This window comes from Panthera uncia (genome assembly GCF_023721935.1).
Source record: "Panthera uncia isolate 11264 chromosome B3 unlocalized genomic scaffold, Puncia_PCG_1.0 HiC_scaffold_1, whole genome shotgun sequence".
In the NCBI taxonomy this organism is placed as follows: domain Eukaryota; kingdom Metazoa; phylum Chordata; class Mammalia; order Carnivora; family Felidae; genus Panthera; species Panthera uncia.
Genome location: NW_026057582.1, coordinates 46,725,118 through 46,742,434, shown reverse-complemented (window position 1 = coordinate 46,742,434; position 17,317 = coordinate 46,725,118). Strand labels below are relative to the sequence as shown.

Here is a 17,317-nt window from a genome sequence, read left to right as displayed (position 1 = left end):
TAGATTGTCGCCAAGAGCATCAGAGTTTAGTGACGAATATACTGATGGTGGGGAACTCAGAAACCAAAGACTGGTCCTGATGTGGCTGCTGACTCTCAAAAGTCATCTCGTCTCAGAGCATCCACGTTCTCTAAAAAGAGCTAATGTGTATTTAACACTTCCTAAGTCCCGGGAACTATTAGCATTTTGTGGCCATCTCCTGTAACCCTCACATTTCTGCTGTGGGATGTGACTGTAATCCTTTCCATTTTGCAGATGAGGGAATCGAGGGACACGGACGTTAAATAATTCACCCAAGTTCATATAGTCAGTCATGACAGCTTGGATTCAAGTCCTAGTGGACAGACTGCCTGCAGTCTCTACCCTTACCCATAACATGATACCCGTCCTAAAGCCCTAAAGCAAGGGGGAAAGGATTAGAGGGTCATGAGTGTCCTTTCAGCCCTACCAGTGGGAGTGGGTGGGGGCAGGGGCAGAGTTCTCTTTCTAGGCTGGGAAGGCATTCAGCTTCCCCCCCCCCCCACATTCCTTGGCACCTCTGAGAATCTTTTGGGAATATGTCTTCACTGTCAGGCTACAGGTAGCAGTGCAGGACTTGGTTTAGCACTTGTACCCCACAAGGATACTTATCAGGGCCATTCCTTTCTGAGCATGTGGGTTAATAAGATCTCCGTGGTAGTGGGACCTTGGAGAAATTAAGCTGCTGGCATGTTGGCCACAGAGCAAAATGCTGCAGCGAGAAGCTGCAAGCTGCAGGCTCCCAGCTAGCTGCCTTGAAAGGGACCACAGTAAATCAGGAGCAGCCATTGAGGCTGGTGCTGGATTTCAGGGCCAGCCCCCCGCCAGGGGCTGCGGACCCCCCAAAACCAACAGCAGCAGCACCATCAACGACAACTGGCCGGTGCAGGCCGGTTGCCGGGAAGCCGACTGCGCGCGCGGAAGGGGGCCCGAAGAGGCGGTTGCTGGAAGCTGCTGTTAGAGGTGAGGGAATGAGAAAGGGGAAGGAAGGAACAGAGGCACCAGGGGGACTTGGAACAAAGGGGGAGAGGGGTTCTGGTCACACTAGTGTGGGCAGCGCAGGAGGAGGTGAAAGCGCTAGCTCGAAAGAGAGGGAAAGAAGAAAGCAGCCGAGAGCCACCAAGAAGAGGAGGAAGTGGGAGATGCGCTGCTTCCTGTAGAAAGCGCGATGACTGAAGACAAAGCTGGGTGGGGACTAGTCCCTGGGCTGCAGGCGCCGCTGCTACACACGCACAGCGCACAGCGCGCAGCGGCGGCCGCTCCGTGGCAGCTCCTACTACTGCTGGGCTGGGCCGGGCCGGGCTGGGCGGGCTGCGCGGGCTGCGCCGGGCTCCCCTGCACACATCGGCTCCCCCGCAGGAGACCAGCCGCTCTCCGACGAGCCGCGGGCGCCCAGGTAAAGGGGCCGCTTTGGGGCTCGCTCCTTTTTAAGCGAGAGAATGACCACCGCCTGCGGTTGTAAGGGCGGATTTCTCAGGGAGGATGGGGACGTTGCTTCGGGATCGGTGGGGGGAAAGGATGAGAGGATGGGTTCTTTGAGAAGGGCTGTTGAGAATGGCCAAATTCGTGGCACATTTGCTTTTGCGTTTGTTTGGTTTTTGTTGTTGAAATCATCGTTGGCGCTTCGCTTTGGCGATTCGTCAGAAAAACACCCTAAGTGTTAAGAAGCCGTTTGCAGAGTTCTCTTGGAAGAAAAGCGGGGCTCAGTTGAAATCAACTGGGGCTGTGAAGCTGTGGGCTCATCATCTGAGCGTTGCAGTCCCGTCGTCTTAAGGGTGTTAAGTGGTGGAAAATGTTCGTTGCATTATCTTTCTTACATACTGCACTGAGGTGTCTGCTGTTTTGCACTATAACGACTGTGATTTAGCTGTTTTTTAAATTATTATTATTTATTTATTTTTGGTTAAATCCTTTTGTACTCAGAATTTGCCAACAAGGGCTGGAATTGCGTATGTGAGGGGCAGTATTTGTTTTTAAAAAACGGTGTCTTCCTCCCTCTGCTCTCTGTGCAGCTGCTTTCTGGATAACCTCAGACAGAGCTACCATTTGCTAGTAGGTCTCATCCTAAAGTTGCATCCTTTCGCATAGGAGTGTGGCGGGTTTAACTTGTCCAGAATCAGATATATATGGATTTGATGTTTATGTGGATTTTATTCATCTGTAGGTCAAGATGCATGTTAACCTTAGTGAGGGACAAAACGTGAAAGTGGAGCTCGGTTATTTCCTTACCTGTTTACACCCAAATGGTAAAATCAGAATGCGATTTTTGTTCTTTGGTTATCTTGAGCAATGGATCCTCTTAATGAGAGTGCCCGTGACTATGACTTGTTCATATTTATGAACGACCTGTAAAAGTACACTAAATAGGTCTAATGGATTGGAAATGAAATTGTGAGATGTCTTTGGCAGGATATGTAGGAGAAAGAGCATAAGACCCTACTGAAGCATGGTTTTAAAAATTAAGCTTTGTTTCCAATGGAAAGTGTGGGTAAGCAATAAATGGTCATTGATGAAAGGTTTCTTCTCGAATGTTTAGAATGAAGAGAGATAAGTTTTCAAAGGAAAGAAAGAACTGCTTATAGTAAGGTAAAAAAAATAGTAAAAAGGTCGTATTTAGATATTCAAATTCCTAACATATAGGCTTTTAAACACTAAATATGCCGTTGAGAGTGTATATGGCTCCTCATTTCTCACCATTCTCGGTTATGAGAAGCTGTAAGGTCTGCTTTTTAATGCCATCTTTCTGAAATTGATTTGGCTTCCCAAAATTTGTGGGTAGCAGCACATGTTCAGAGATGAGAATCTTTAGGTACTAAAGGAAAAAAAATGTCTACTTCTCTGAGGTTACTTATTAAATTAAACTTGTGCTATGTCTAAGGGGCAAAATATTGCTAGTGTTGAAACCGTAGAGTTTCCCTGTGGAGTCAATGAATTTAATCAAACCTGTAGGCAAGCCAGGTCATTCCATGTACTTCACAATTACACTCCCCATTTGCCTCCTAAAGAATAAAATATGTAAAGATCATCTTCCAGGGGGAGATGTAGGGTGGATCTTGGATCCAGAATGCCCCTAACTTGGATCCAGTTTTGTGATCAAGCTGCCTGTCACTAAATGAAATAGAAAGTTGGGAATCTGGGCTGTATGAACAAGGATGGGGCTCACCCTTTGGTACTTACTCATCTTCAGGCTGTATTCACTGGATCCTGCCAACACCCTGCTTTATTTGGGGATGTGTAGATAATCTGTGTTATTCTTCGCTGCGTTTCACAAAAGAGTAAGAAAATGAAACCTTGGCCCTTAGGCACAGGAGAGTCAAGAGGGCCCCCTGTTCTCTTTTAGAAAACAATTAAGAGCTGCCTATTTTCTGCACAGCACAAAACATTTCCTTAATTGTTAAATTCCAGCTTGAAGCACAACATCAGTGAGTAACAGCAGATCAGCCACTATGATGGTAGAAGGTTTAGGAAAAAGATAAAAATGCTTCTATGCTGTAAAACTGGACTATTTCCACTTGTTCTGGCCATATGGAATATTGAAAGACATAGTGCTTTTGCCCAGAGTATTCAGTGGCTTTTGAGGGAGTCGATGGACACTGAAATTTTAATTGTATGGGGTTTTTTTCCTGCCATATGGCCAATGGCTGAGTGGAAACATGACTCCATTATTTCGTGGCCAGCCCTGGGCCTCATATGGTGGGCACATAGTGAATGTATTTGGTTGACTGACTTTTTTAGCCTACTTCAGAAGGCAGGCCCAACTTTTAAGTATAAAAGCTCTATCGTCAAAGCAGAAAGCCAGTTCAAAAAGACAACTGTGGGTAGAATAAAAGAACATCGTGGAGTGAAAAGAACACAGGCTTCTAGAGTCCGGCAGATCTGCCTTTGAATCCTATCCCTGGTTCTTACTACTTGACCTGGTACGTTAATGTATAAACCTTAGTTTCTTCGTTGTAAAGAGAAGTTAATAGTACGTAATCAAGGGTTTCTTTTTGGTTTTGTTTTTGTCTTTCATTTTGTTGTGTTTTGTTTTTGCTTTTGTGTGTGAATAGGGGAGTGCCTGCTATGTGGTAGGTACTCACGTGGCATTTTTTCTTCATGGGTGACATAAGGGAAAACTAGCATATTCTCGACCTTTGCCGCTAGCTACCTCCAAGGTTCCAGGAGATATATATATATTTTTTTAATTGGAGTAAAATATATATAACATAAAATTTCCCCTTTTAACCATTTTTAAGTGTACCATTCTGTGGCATTAAGTATATTGACATTGTTGTGTAACCATTACCACTGTCCATCGGCAGGGCTTTTCCATTTTTCTCAAACTGAAACTCTGCTCCCATCAAACAATAAGTTCCCATTTCTTCCTCCCCACAGCCCCTGGCAACCGCCATTCTACTTTCTGTCTCTGACTTTGACTACTCTGGGTACCTCATGTAAGTGGTATGTCTTTTTGTGACTGGCTTAATTCACTCGCCATAATGTCTTCAGAGTTCATCCATGTTGTAGCAGGTGTCAGAATTTCTTTCTTTTTTTAAGCTGGATAAGATTCCTTTGTGTGTCTACCCCACACTTTGTTTATTCATTCATCTGTTGGACACTGGGGTTGCTTACATGTTTCACCTAGTGTGAATAATGCTGCTGTGCACATGAGTGTACAATTATCTGTTTGAGTCCCTGCCTTCACTTTTTTGGGGTACCCAGAAATGGATTTGCTGGATCAAATTGTAATTCTGTGTTTAATTGTTTTGAGGAATGGCCATACTGTTTTCCACAGCGATGGTACCATTTTACAGTCCTACAGCACTACGTAAGAGTTCCAAATTCTCTGGGGCGCCTGGGTGGCGCAGTCGGTTAAGCGTCCGACTTCAGCCAGGTCACGATCTCACGGTCCGTGAGTTCGAGCCCCGCGTCAGGCTCTGGGCTGATGGCTCGGAGCCTGGAGCCTGTTTCCGATTCTGTGTCTCCCTCTCTCTCTGCCCATCCCCCGTTCATGCTCTGTCTCTCTCTGTCTCAAAAAAAAAAAAAAAAAAAAAAAAAACGTTGAAAAAAAGAGTTCCAAATTCTCCTCATCCTCACCGACACTTGTCATTTCTTGGGGGTTTTTGTTTGTCTGTTTTTGATAGTAGCCATACTAATGGATATGAATTGGTATTTCTTTATGTTTTCAATTTGCATTTCCTTAAGGATTAATGAAGTTGAGCATCTTTTCATGGACCTCTTGGCCATTTGTATATCTTCTTTAGAGAAACGATTACTCAAGTCTTTTGCTCATTTTTTAATTGGATTGTTTTCAAGGAGACATTTTTAAATGGTGGGATCACTTAACATAGTGCATCATAAAGATCATGATTGTAATATTTGTACTTAATCTCTTGCATATACCAGTATTATCTCTGCCCAAGTAAAATATCTCTCTCAGAAGTAACTTTTAAAATCAAAAGGAGGGGCGGTGCCTGGGTGGCCCAGTCAGTTAAGCCTCTGACTTCAGCTCAGGTCATGAATAAGTCTTGTGGGTTTGAGCCCTACATTGGGCTCTGTGCTGACAGCTCAGAGCCTGGAGCCTGCTTCAGATTCTGTGTGTGTGTGTGTGTGTGTGTGTGTGTGTGTGTCTCTCTTCCCCTCCCTTATTAGTATTCTATCTCTTTCTCTCTCTAAAACACAAAATAAAAAACATTACATTTAAAAAAAAAAAATCAAAAGGAGAAAGTAAGAAAATCTGTATAGCTCCTGGTAATTGGTGATATCAAGGACCTGATAGTGAAATCCAAACCCGTATTGTAGACAGTCACACCAGTGAGCTGGCTGGTCAAATGTGGACCAGGCTACTACAGAGGAGGCCCTGGGGGACTGTTGTTCCCATGTTCTTCTAGTCTCTTCTCATTAGCTGGATGAGAAAAAAAATGTCCAATAGTTAGCAGGGTCAGAAATAAGGAAGAGAATCTAAAGTACTAAATTGTTCTTCAGCTCTTTATTTTATTTTTTTTAAGTTTCTTTATTTATTTTGAGAGAGAGAGAGAGAGAGAGTGTGTGTGCCTGTTGCACGCATGCATGAGACAGCAGGAGAGGTGCAGAGAGAGAGGGAGAGAGAATCCTAAGTAGGCTCTGAGCTGCCAGTGCGGGGCCCGACCTGGAGCTGGAACCCAAGAGCTGTGAGATCGTGACCTGAACCAAAACTAAGAGTCCAACCCTTAACCAGCTGAGCCACCCAGGTGCCCCTCTCCAGCTCTGCATAATGGAGAGGATTAACCTGTGAAGAAGGGGCTTTGGTAGTTAAACGACAATAGATGTCTGAAAAAGGTTTCTACTAATGAAATGTGATGCTGATCTAAATTTCACTTTTGAAAATAGGGAATCCTTCTGTGTTTCATTTCCCACTGCAGATTTCACCCCTGATTCTGAAACTGGTGAGGCAGGGAGTGGACAAGGCTTGAGAGGAGCTGGGTGGGAAGATGAAGGGGGATTCTATTAAGAGCAACAATATCTGAGATTTATGGTGTGGGAACAGAGGTTGACCTTGAATGGTTTGAAGAACTCCTGAATGATCATATGTGTATTTCTTATAATGCACTCTTTGTGTTGGTTGGTTGAATAATGAACCTCAGTTTGTTTAATTTGCAAATCTATTTATTCTGCATTTACTTGGAGGATCCATCACTGGCTTTACTAGATCCAGGTGGAGAGGGGAATTACAGAGCTGTATTAAGACTTAGTTCCTGACCTTTGACATCGTAGAACTTGTACAACTGAAAATGACCTGGGGATGAGCCTAACCTGTATCAAACCATCCATGATGGATAATAGAAAAGGCCTAGAATTTAAGTTACCTTTCTAGATTTGCCCAGATGATTAATACCTTGCCTCCCAATTCAATCTCCATTTCACCTCCCTCCGTCTTAGGGCAAACGGACAGAGAAAGTCTCTATAGTTTGTCACTTTTAAAATTGTTTGTATGACCAAATTTGTTTAAAAAGAAGACCATAAGTGTTTAAATTTAACACCCTGTGTAACGTGTAAGTGTGCAGTTTCTGTGTTCAGATTTGTTCAAATGTAAAGATGTCATGTTGGAATTGCAATTCAGATTTTCAGGTAAGAGCATTAGAGATATATATGTTCCCCCAGACTCTTATGTTACAGAAAACGAGTTATATTTAATGGGAATCGATGTTCAAACAATCTCTAAGGGACTTCATTAAACATTAAAAAAGAGGGAGTTCAATCTTAAACTCGAGTGATAACATGTTTCTTAGAAATGGTACCACTTTATACCAAGGTTTGAGATAAGACAAGATCAACTATTTTATCTCTTGGCAAATATGTGTAAACAGTCAAGCTCTTTAAAGGAGAGGCTTGGGAAAACTAGGCCCTTGACCCCTTCCTCCCTGTTGCTTTGGACTTTCCTTGCCCTCCTGTCAGCCTGGTTGTCAGGGTCAGACCTTTCCACAATCCTCTCCTCCAGTACCTGGCACTCAGAGCTAGTGAAGAGGGTCTAGAAGCTGGGTTCTACTCCACATTCACTGCAACATCAGTAGGGCCATTGCTGTTCTCTGAAAACCCTTTGCTTCTTTTTTTTTAAATTTCCTATTTTACTATTCCCTGTGCATTTTCAATAAAACCCTTAAACCTAAGTCCCACTACTTTTATTTATTTCAGGTGGCCTCACCTTCTGTTTATCTGAAAAGGTATATATTACAGGCTTCCTCAACCTCATTACTTACCATCTCAAAATACCTCTGTGTCTCCACTCATTCTCTTCCCCTGTCTTCTTAGGTCAAATTAACACAGCCTTTCATTCAAGCTGAGAGTAAACTCTCTACTTGGACTCTCCATTCCATTTCTTTTTACTTTGTAGGGGACTATGTTCTGACAATAAGTCTATCTCTTTCACACGTATTTGGTTTCTTATCTTTATTGGCCCTCTTCTCTTTGCCTGCAAATGTGATTAGTTCATGCACATAAATTAATTTAAAATTAGATCTGCTGCCAATAGAGCTTCCCCTTGACTTTTATAACTTCAACGAACCTGTTCTCTTCTACCTGTTGGGGAAGAAAAATAGTTTTCCCACTATCCTAAGTTCTCATCTGGGAACCCTGGAACAAAAGGCCGATTAGTGAGAGAAAAGCAAACATACTTATTAACATGTATACCTCATGTATACATGCAGGATACCCAGGAAAAATGAGTAACTCTCAGAGGTGGCTTAGAATTCCGGCTGAAATACCATCTTCAGCTAAAGGCAGAGAAGAAGGGTTGGAGGAAGCCAGTTATGGGAGAGGTGACCAGGAAAAGTGTGGTAAATAAGAGTAAGATTAAGATAAAGCAGATTTAAGTGGATACCTGTCCACTGACTAGAGTCTCTAGGGATTTAGTCATCCTTCCCTTTCAGGTAGGAGAGGGAGGAGGCACCCTTATAAATGGAGATTTCCTTTATAAGTGTAAATTTCCCTTACATAAGCGGTAACATCTAGTCTTCAGAATTTCTCCTGTGTCTGCTGTTTCCCAAAGTATCCTGTTCAAAATAATCTGTATGTCAAAGAGGTATATTTTGGGGTGGCACATTCTTCCACCCTTCATAGCTCTCTCAAGGCTCCCAACTTCCCCACTAACCCCCAAGTTATGATCCCTAAATATGTTTGTTCTCAAGATTTGGTTTTTCTGCCTCTTAATTTCTCCCTCTCCCTTTATCAAATCCTTTTCTATGACTTTAGTCATTGTCACCGTGCAGGTAAGTTCAAATGTGATCCTTCATCCTCATCACTCATCCGCTGCCAAACTTGTGCATCAAGCACCCTGCAAACATTCGACCCACTGAAAATGAAACTCACATGTCCAAACCAGTGCTACTATTGCCTTTCCCCACCCAAAACTAGCTCCTACCGGATTCCCTGACTATTAATGACACCCCATTCTCTCAGTCCCTCAGTTATAAAAACTCAATTTCAGTTTTCCTCAACAAACAGCCCAAGTTGTAGCTGGTCCCATAGCTTTTTGCACTGTGATTGGGAACATATCTTGACACTATCTACTCTTTTCCACATTGATAGCTGGTGTCTTAGTCCAGGCCCTCCTAACTTCCAGCTGGACTGGTTTGTGTGTGTTCTTTCCTCTCCCTAGAATAACCTTCCTACTTCCCCTTCCACACTTCACCCCACAGTGTTACTTCTCTGAATAGCCAAATTCCATCTGTTCTGTAAGACTCAGTTCCAATGCTACCTCTTCCACGAAGCCTTCCTTGGTTTCTTTCCCCCCCTCCCCAGTAAGAAACAATTTTTACCTCCCCTGAAATCTTTTGTTCTTTCATCATAGCAGTTAGCACATTCTAGTGTGTATAATGGCAATCTGCCTTTTTCCCCTTCAGCCAGCTCTTTGAGGACAGTGGCCACGCCCAGTTTCATCTTTGTCTTCCTTATATATAGCACACAAATACAGTTATGGGGGTTTTTTGTTTATTTGTTTTTAATTTCAGCTTTACTGAAGTATAATTAACAAATAAAATAAGCCATTTAAAGTGTACAGTGGGCTCATTTGATACATGTATACATTGCGAAAGGATCCCCTCCATCGAGATAATTAACACATCCCTTACTTCACATATTATTGTGTGTGTGTGTGTGTGTGTGTGTGCGTGTGAGAGAATATTTAAGCTCACAAATGCAGTTTGTTTATAATTCATTTATTTACTGAACTCTCCTTCATCACTTATTTTTTGATGCAGACTGGGCTAGATACTTTAGGAGCTCTCTAGGAGCTCATAAACTACAGGGGAAACAGACAAATGCTGATGTAATTATAACCCAGTTGGTCATTCGGTCCACAAGCCTTAACTGAATGTCTGCAATGTGCCACGTGTTCTTGGAGGGGCCAGGGAGACTTGGATGAACGAAACAGGCCAGTTCTTTGTTTTCTTGGAACTCACAGTCTAGTGTTGGGAGAGATCCAGTAAACACATAAACAAGTGGCTTTTAGATCTGGCTGCATGTTCAATATCACTGAGTGGTACTTTGAAAAAAATACCCAGGTCCTGGCCTCAGCCCAGGCTAATTAGATCACAGCCAGCCAAGTTTGGACCCCATTGACAAGAAATAAATTATAATACAAGAAAATATCAGGTAGTGAGAAGTGCTGAGATGGATGAAAATAGAAACAAGTTGAATGATGGAGATTATACATACGATGGTGGTGGTAATGGAAATGTACTTTTGTTGGGTAGTCCGTGAAGACCTCTCTGAGGAGGTGACATTTAAATTGAGCCTTGGCGAGGAGCACACCATGTGAGGATGTGAGGATGTGGGGGGTGGGGGCGGGTGAGAGTTCCCAGTCAGGTCTTAAGGATGAGATGAAATTCAGAGCCTGTATGTCCTTTTCACATACATGTATAATAATCTCGGGGTCCCTAGGTGGCTCAGTTGGTCAACCATCTGACTGTTGATGTCAGCTCAGGTCATGATCTCATGTTTTGTGAGACTGAACCCTGTGTCAGACTCTGTGCTGACACTGTGGAGCCTGCTTGGGATTTTCTCTCTCCCTCTCTCTGTCCCTTCCCCACTCACGTGCATGCACTCTCTCTCAAATAAATAAACTTAAAAAAATAATCTATGAAATATGTCTTTCCTTTACAGAAAGCCACTTTTCCGTTAAACTAGGCAGTCTCCAAATGTAGCACACTTGGCTGCTCCATTGAGTACCTGGTCTAGGTTAAAATTTATTCGGATCAAATTGATTTACACAGTCAGCAAGACTACTTTGTTTCATTATATTTTTCTACACTGCAATCAGCACTACAGGGCTTGTTGTCTGGACTAAATGCCAATGTTATTGTTTAAAATAAACCTTAGGTACTTGGTATTATCTTTTAGATGAACAAAGTAGAGAAAGCAGTGATTTTTGCCCTTAATTCTATTGGGAGGAACCAAGGAAAACCTCACAGAGGAGCCATTCGGACCACATAGAGTCAAGCGCTCACTCATGGTTGAATGAGTGAAAATCAACACATTTCAGCAATCAAGTTGAGAACTAGCATTTGCTGGGCATGCTGTTTGTGCCCCGTACTTTGCATACATTACTGTTTGCCATTAGTTTTAAAAAATAACCCTATGAGAAGTGAACAGAATTTTTCTATCAGGGTACTTTTGGTTGCTGGTAAAGGAACACCCTACCAAAATGGCCTAACCAACAGGAAATTTGCCTCAAGACCTCCTAAAAGAAGGGTAACTCCAGAACACTGTTTTTAGCAACCTGCATTCTTTCCTTCCTCCTGTTCTGACATCCTCCACAGTTGGTTTCTCTCTTAGACTGTTCCCCTGCTGGTGCTGACATGGCTACTACAATTTCAGAATAACAGGAAGATTTCAATATCTAGAGGCACAGTGAGGTGACCGATTCCTTTTCATGTACCTCTTATTAGTGTTACAGAACAGCTGTCTCCAGCTGAATCCCCCTCAGAGCTCACACGCTTTATCTACGGAGGTGAGGCAGACAGAACCCCTGTGATTGGCTGATGTGAGAGTTTCCTCCTGGGGCCACGGAACAGCGTCTCTGAAGCACATGGTCACCAGACCCCGGAGAAAAGGTCTGGTTGTGTTAGCAAAGAACAAGGAGTTGATGATTAACAAGTAGGCAGTCAATGGAGTCTAACACTATTATTATTCCCATTTTATAAGTGAAGCTATCAAGGCTCAAAAAAGGTAATTGATATTTCAAGAGCCCACAACTTGGAGTTGACCAGTGTTTCCATGCATTTCCTTTTGAAAAACACACATACACACATAGACAAAAAGCTTGTTTTTGTTAAATGGTGGTGATATAGGTAGATGGGAGAAAGAATCCTGAAAGAAAATACCAAATGGCTAATACAAGACTTAGTAAATAACCTTCTAACCAAATTATTCCAGAGGAAAATACATCAGGTCCTGTAAAGCCATAAGAATGTCATTTAACTTATAATATAAAAACAGGGAGGGGGACAAAACATAAGAGTCTCCTAAATGTGGAGAACAAACAGAGGGTTCCTGGAGGGGTTATGGGAGGGGAGATGGGCTAAATGGGTCAGGGGCATTCAGGAATCTACCCCTGAAATCATTGTTGCACTATATGCTAACTAACTTGGATGTAAATTAAAAAAAATAAATGAAAACTTCAAAAAAAAAGAATGTCGTTTAATTTAGACAACCACTCTTGCATTATCTGCATTGTAAAAAATTGTGTAAATATATATATGTAACATATATATAAATTATATGTTATATATATGTTACATACGTATAAATATATGTTACACACACACATATATATATATACACACATATATATAAAATGAGATTTCCTGCCTGGTCAGTTAAGTCAATTTGATGTAAATAAAATCCACCCTGGGCCAAGACAGGCCCCAGAGAGGCCAAGGGTTCTCTATGTGTGGCGCCTGTCAGACTTCAATGAAAACCTTGTTTTCTCTAGAGAGGTGTGTATTTTGTTGATTACAGCACCTGTAAGAGAAGAATGACTAATCTCTGGAATTTCAGATTATGAGTTGTTTCGAAAATTGGTTTTCACTTTCCAACTCTGGAGGCAACATGCAGTTCTATTATCGTTGCCTTTTCTTCGTGGTTCCTACTTTCCACTTTGGCATTGTATTTCAGAGGCCACGTGTGTGAGGCAGCCATAGTGAAAAAAGGGAGATTTCAGCGGAATTGCTGTCATTACAGTGTTTTGACTGCTTGCCTTGAGGTGTGGTTTCTTTGCGTTCTCATCATAGCAGACTAAGTATTAATAGTAGGAGTACCTTTTCTATAATAAATGATTGAGTGCTTCCTACTCATAGTTGCATTTTTAAACAGGAAAGTAAAGTTAATTTCTAGGCTTTGCCAACAGAGCTCTATTTAAGAAGGGTATTTATCTGATCTGTATAGAACCATATTAGAAAAATTGTGAAAAAACTTAAACAGGAAAAAAAACCCATCCTTTTTGAGTCTTTAGAGAACTGAGCTGATCCTTTGCTATTAAAAAAAAAAAATCTCATAAATGATGACTGTGTTTAGGGAACGTCATGGTGTATAGGCATTCAAATAATTTCACTAAGAAAAAAAAAACCCTTGATATTGAACAGCCCCTAGATTTTCTTTTAATGAAAATAATACAAAAGTTAAGTAAGAAAAAGTGAAAGCTTCTAGGTAAAAGACAAATGATGTGTTTTTTATTATAAGTCTTAAAATAATCCTAAAATACTGTAGTGTAAAAAATAATTTTCTGTGGTGTCTGGGTGGCTCAGACAGTTGAGTGTCTGACTTCATCTTAGGTCATGATCTCGTGGTTTGTGAGTTCAAGCCCTGCATCGGGCTTGCTGCTCTCAGCACGCAGAGCCTGCTTTGAATCCTCAAGTCTCCCTCTCTCTCTGCTCTTCCCCCACTCACGCTCCCTCTAAAGAAAATAATAAATAAATGTTAAAAAAATAATTTTCTAAAGCTTAATACACAAGTGAGCATAGTTAATTAAAGGACACCAGTTTGGAATCGGAATCTCTAGAGCAAGTTACTTTCTATGCCCCAGTTTCCTCATCTATAAAATGGGAAATAATAATGATAATACCTACTTCACAAAATTGTCAGGAGAAAATTATATAATGTATTAAAATGTTCATTTAGCAGAATGCATCACATAGTAACTATTTAGAAGTATAACTATTAATTACTGTAATTACTACTGTTACTACAAAGCTGGAATTAAGAGTGTCTTTTATTCTGTCCATGGGATTCTTACCAAATTCTAGCAGAAATCACTGCTATGGACCAATAGCAGTCACAGACACAAAGAACTTGGAGTAAGGAATCACTTGAGGAAGCCTATTTCCCTGGGATAGCCAGATGTCGATGTTTTGACTTAAGCGCCAATCTCAGGCTTGCACTATTTGTCCAGTAATCCATGCACTTAGTCATACATATTTCCAGTTTTCCTTCCCAGCTCACGAAAGGCTTACACTTCTCTGTCCATTTAGTTAGATGTAGCCACATATCTTGTATTAGCCAGTGAAATGTGAGCATAAGTGCTATTTATCACTTCCAGGAAGAAGCTTCTAAGAATCAGGGTGTGAGTGCATTACTTGGCAATTGGCGGTGGTAGGAACACAGAAATGGGGGCTGCATTCTTAAGCCTGGGTCTTAGAGTAAAGACAACCCAGGAATGGTCTCTCCACTGACCTGCAATGGACATGTAATGGGAGTGGGAAATAAGCTTTGCTGTCTTACACCACTAAGATTTGGGAAATGTTCATCACCACAGTATAACCTAGCCAATTTATCCCTTCAAACTCTAGAGGAAGAGTATATTATTGGTAACAGTGCATAAAATGTGTAGCTATTTGGAGACAGTGATTTTTAGTGACTATTTTGTGTGTGTGTGTGTGCGCGCGTGTGTGTGTTTTATATGTTGTATTATATGAAAGCATCAGGAGATAGAGTTTTAAGTTAAATAGATTTATAAGTTTCCATTTAAATTTTCTTTTAAAATAAGGTTTGTTTCCAATTCATACTGAGGAAAGCCAACATACCAAAATTACCAACTGTGCTTTTTTTTGGAGAGAGTCAACCATGATGCCAAAGTCAGGACTCTGAATTCTAAGCCCAATACTATCATTGGAAAATTGTCCTTCTCACTGAGAGCTTACCCCGAATGGTGCCTTGTGAGGCAAAGAATCTTTCTCATAGACTAAGCCACACCCATGGTCTTTGTCTCCAATAAAAAAAATGGACTTCCCTAAGCCCTATTGCGATGTTCTGGTTGTAAACAATGATACCTATTACATAGCGTGTCTTAAATAATATGTATTGAATAAATGAACAGAACAGTCCAATTTTTCCAAATATCTGGACTCTTTCATGTATGCATTTAAAAAGTCAATGTCTTTATTTTGGACGTCAGTTTAAAAACATCTTGGTATTAAGACTTAACATTTATTCTTTTGTAACACTTTACATGGGACCGATCATGTACCCACAGATTTAGGCTATTTTATTTGCTATTTTTTTTAGTGCTGATTTTATTTCACTTGATTATTTCATTTGGGTCTCTAAAACTACATTATGAAATACCTTAATTATTTAAATTAGGAACAGATTAATTATCTCCAGTGTACAAACTCAAATTAATTTTATTATTAACCCAAGTTTTAAATTGATTAATGTTGGAGCGTTTAAGGAACCAAGCGGCGTTTTTTTTTTTTTTTTTTTTTTTTTTTTTTCCTTAAGGAGAAAGGCATATTTGATTTGATGAATCTCTCTCCATCACACCAGTTATGCTAATAGGAGCGAGAAATTTGCAAGAAAACTTTGAATAGCTTTTGTAAACCACCCAGAAACCTGTGTGTCTGGGGCTTCTGGGAGAACAATCTGTGAGTCATTTTAAAAAACAAACACATCTATAATCACAGTGCATGTTGTTACCATGGTAATTAGGCCTGTCGAGTTGGCTTGCTTATGTTCCTGTCAAGGGAAGAGGGGGAGAGAAACTGAGAATTCAGAGCTTGGACTATCAGCTTCTATTTGCCTATTGCAAGAGAGAGTTTAGGGGGATCTTGAAAACATACTGGCATAGTTATCCTTAGAGGGGAGTGAAGAAACTCTGGCATACCTCCTTGGTTATTGAATATAAGTTAGCCGTATTAGTGTCGGGGGGTTGTGATTCACAGGGGAGAAAAGGACCATTTGACATTCTCTTGGGGGTAGAAGGGGGGAAAAATAGATCCTTTATCTGATACATAATTACATATAAGTCTTTGAGGTCTGCCTGGGGAAATGTCTTGCACGCCAGTGCACAAGGCTTTAATGATCTTCCAAAAGACATCACATACCACGGGCATAATGTTATTGCAGATTTAAAGGATCCTTAATGCATTATTCTAATATGGGTAGAGACTGGTTTTAGTGAGGCCATTGTTTCAGAGCTGATCCCCAAGTGGATGAGGTATCTTTATTATATGGAGTAGATTTGACTCCTTTATCTTGGTCAGTCATCTTATAATACGGGCCCATGGGTCACAGAGATTAGAGAGGTTATGTGAGCTCCACTCCAGAGGAAAGTAAAATCAAAACATAACACTTGTTTGATGGACAGTCAACACAGTTGTTGGACCAGTGGAATTACGTACGGTAGGGGTGAGTCATTATGATTCTATATGGGGAGAAAACAACAACCTTATTAAATTAAAGGTATGAGTGAGTGCATATAAAGCTGTTTTTAAGAATGTTTCTAAGTTTACTTTAAGAAGTCTAGATATCTTCTCAAGTGGATAATTATAATATGTTGACTAGAGTTGTATTTTTTTAGAATATTCCTCAAGCAGATTTTAAAGCAGATTTTATTTAGAGCTAAACAACTTTTCCTTGTTAAAACTGTTTTTCAAAAGGCTTGAAATAAAGTGCCCTGGTGCATGATGAAAGGGTCATAGCAACTCAGGGAGTTTGTGTGTAGTTTATGCCCTTGAAAGGATATATTAACTACTTCTTGAAACTGTGGATTTCATTTTTTCCTCTCCTATATGGAGAGAAGTCACACGTTGCTTGAACTCCATTCTGTGCTATCTTAATTTTCTTAACATTATGAAACGATGCTTAACAAACTTTTTTTTTCAGATAATCAAAGTAATTCACGGTGATTATTGAAAATTTGGAAAATACTTAAATTGCCAAAATACTTGAGTTGTTAGTTGAACTGCAAGTAACAGAGACTTGACTTCACCGTGGGTGACAGAAGTTATTTCTCTTTCACATAATAATTCAGAGGTATGGGTAGTCCAGGGCTGGAAAGGTAGCTCTGCTCCTCAAGAACATCCAGGGACCCATGCTTTTTCTATCATGTTAGTCCATCACTCAAGCATGTTTCTCTTGGTTTATGATCTAAAGTAGTAGCTTGCCCTAAGGATCTCACTTATCACCAGCAGGAAGGGACGTAGTTGGAAAGGGGAGGGCATGGCCCACAAGTTGACATTTATCACTGTTGCAGTCTTCGCATTGAACTTTGTCTCATAGCCACACACCTCGCAGCAATGGAGGCTGGGAAAAGTAGTTATCCTTGACATCTATGTTCCTAGCTGAAAATTCTATTATAAGCATAAAAAAGAAGAGCAGATACTGGACATATCTAGCAATTTCTGCTACTTTCATTATCCTATAGATGATAGGATAGAAGAGGTAATATGCTGTTTACATTTTGATGTATCTTCTTCCAGTCATTTTGTAGAATAACCTATATCAGAGAGATTATAATATTTACCAGAAAATAATATTTGTGAAATAATGTACTAGAAGAATATACATG

General features: G+C 40.8%; 1 protein-coding gene across 2 annotated transcripts in view; it reads left to right on the top strand.

Moving 5' to 3' along the window:
- Positions 1-1,069: 1,069 nt before the first annotated feature.
- GNG2 (G protein subunit gamma 2) overlaps positions 1,070-17,317 on the top strand; it is a 121,364-nt gene continuing 105,116 nt past the window's right edge. Inside the window, exon 1 of one of the 2 annotated variants that reach the window (XM_049612785.1) lies at positions 1,070-1,414. The gene's annotated coding sequence lies outside the window, so the exon portion shown is untranslated. The remainder of the gene's footprint in view (positions 1,415-17,317) is intronic. The other variant, XM_049612783.1, reaches the window with a different exon arrangement.